Source organism: Fukomys damarensis, unplaced genomic scaffold, assembly GCF_012274545.1.
Source record: "Fukomys damarensis isolate Sample0158 unplaced genomic scaffold, DMR_v1.0_HiC HiC_scaffold_16, whole genome shotgun sequence".
Taxonomy (NCBI): Eukaryota; Metazoa; Chordata; class Mammalia; order Rodentia; family Bathyergidae; genus Fukomys; species Fukomys damarensis.
In genome coordinates, this window is record NW_022900928.1 from 113,289,404 (window position 1) to 113,291,940 (window position 2,537).

Below are 2,537 nucleotides of genomic sequence, written 5' to 3' on the forward strand. Positions count from 1 at the left end.
CTACCCCTTTCATTATGTGCTTTTCCTAAGGGACTCACTATGTGTAGTCCAAACTTTAGGAATGGGCAATCATGCTTTACCTCCTGAAATATTTATGTTAATTGTATGTGATTATTTTTCACATCTTTTAAAAAAATAATTTTAAAAATAATTTCACTTGTACATAAATGGAGCTTTTAGCCTGGGAAGAGATACACTTTGTTGTCCTTTGTGATTAGTGCTTTACTTTTTAATTATTTATTATTTATGTATTTTAGTAATTAATGAATTACTGTTATACTCAAAGACATCTAAGTTTAAGATGAGAATCGTTGCTGATAGAAAGGCGCTGCTCCAAGTCATGAAGGGTACTGTGAAGAATTGCAATCTGTTTTTTTCTTCTTGAGGATGTTGAAGCTTCCTTCTGTAGATACTCTGTGGGAAAATAGCATCTGGATATGATTTTGATTTAGCTGGAACTCTTGCTAGTTTCGCATCAAACTCCAGCTATAGTTTGATTATTTCATTTTTCTTTTCTTTTTCTTGAGCTATCAACTTTGCATTTAACTCTGAAATTTATATCTCCTTTTTCTTTATTAGATCTTTGTGATTTTATTCATTTAATTCAACTTTTTTCTACATATGTTGATAAAGTTTGCTTATTTCTGTCTTATGTTCTTCCTCTTTGATTTTCATTTCATGTACAAGTTTGGCAATATTATTCTTATATTCCCTTTTTAATTGAAGCTTCCTTTGTTTGCAGTACTTTTAATTAACAGGTACTTGTTTCCAACTGAATTTCCAGTATGTTATTCTTTTCATTGGTTTCTATAATTTTCTTTTCTATTTAAGAGAAATCCTTTATAAGTTTGTCAATATCCACACTGCTGATCTTTTTTGTACATACTTTGATCCATGCTTGAATTGCTGTTATTCCTGGTTCCTCAATGTACTGCTTTATTTTTACTGTCTCCATTGGTTTCTTTTATTTACCATTTTAAGGAATATATTCAAAGGGAGAGTAGGCAGTTTATGTTCAGTCATCAAAATGTTAAGGCATTTTCTTCTCCTACCTGTACTTTAAAGAAGTTTGTAAGATACACAAAAAAGAAAAAAAGAAACTCATAAGATAAAAATGCATTAATACTCAAACTACTACTAAGATCTGAAGCTTTGTTTTCTTTTCATAGGCCTTTTATGACCTTTTAAATGAAAGAGGCAACTTAAAAACTAAGGTATAGCATGATTCTTTTCAAAGACACACTTCTTCTGAGATGTAACAAACCGGTCATCACAAAAGACTCATCATTTTCAAAATCTGAAGGCAATATTGTTTGTTTATATTTATTAAGATTATTTTTATTTTTTGCCTTGAAAATGTTACTTATCCATTGTAGAAGTGAAAACATTTACAAAATAAAATGTTAACATTTCTTTTAATTTGAATTTTAAAAGCACTGCTGGGTAGCTTTCCATAAAATGTGTTTACAATTGTAGTTGAGCCACAAATATCTTAGGTGATTTAAATTTGAAAATTACTATGTGGACATAAATTGGTAATTCAATTAAAGTCTTGGTTATTTGGAACTTTCACAAAATTACGGATTTTTTGAGTGCTGTTAATAGGTAAACTTCTTGGTGTTACCAAGACATTTTTGTTTTCAGCCTTTTTGACAAAAATCCCACTTCTCTACTTTTTTTTTTTTTTTTAACCAGGGATCAAAGTCTGGACCTTGCACTTGCGAGGCACGTGCAGTGACACTGAGCTAAATCCCTGGCCCCTCCATTTCTCTACTTTTTGCAGTGGATTCTGGCTATAATTTAATTATTTCTTAAATAACTGTTTTGAGCTATTTCCTATTTTAATGTGTTAAATATTTCTAAAGTATCTGTTTTACCTTAAATTTGTTCCTATATATTTATTTATAAATATAATATTCAACTTGTATATTTTAAGTAAATTCGTGAATTAGTTATTGAAAGCATCTGATATATAAACATGATAAGTGCATTTTATACCCCTTAATTCATTTGTTCATTAGATTTAATAAGATAGGTATTAAAATATTTTTACAGAACAGGAAATTGAGGCTCAAGAGAACCTTATTTAATATAATTCAGAATAGGTAGGATACAAACCTCTCTGCAGAAGATGACATACTACTATTTATCTAAAAGCTAATAAAAAAAAGAGCTGTTTTGACAAAAGAAAAAACCAAACCGAACATTAATTGTTCTGAGAGATGCTCCTCTGTAATTCTCTCATGCTTTTGCTTGTTTTGTGAGGTACAAAAATGTACGGCCCTGTCCACTTACTCGGGTCATTTTTCAGGCCTAGGTTTATAAGAAATATTCTTGAGGGATGAGTTCCTCTGACCAAAGAGCAGACTTTCGATAAAAGCAGTGGATTTCTTAGTTTCAGAATTCCTTTCCTGTATTTTCAGCACCCTACAACCAGAGTAGGTTTGATGTAAGAAGTTGAGGACAAATAAAGGTGGGTAAAAGAACTCCAAAACATAAACTCTTCAGATATTATGTGTAATTGTGATCCTGGAGTA

At 30.5% G+C, this 2,537-nt stretch overlaps 1 pseudogene; it reads right to left on the bottom strand.

Annotated features, from left to right (window-relative positions):
* Window positions 1-280: 280 nt before the first annotated feature.
* On the bottom strand, window positions 281-955 carry LOC117286277 (annotated as a pseudogene).
* Window positions 956-2,537: the final 1,582 nt, after the last annotated feature.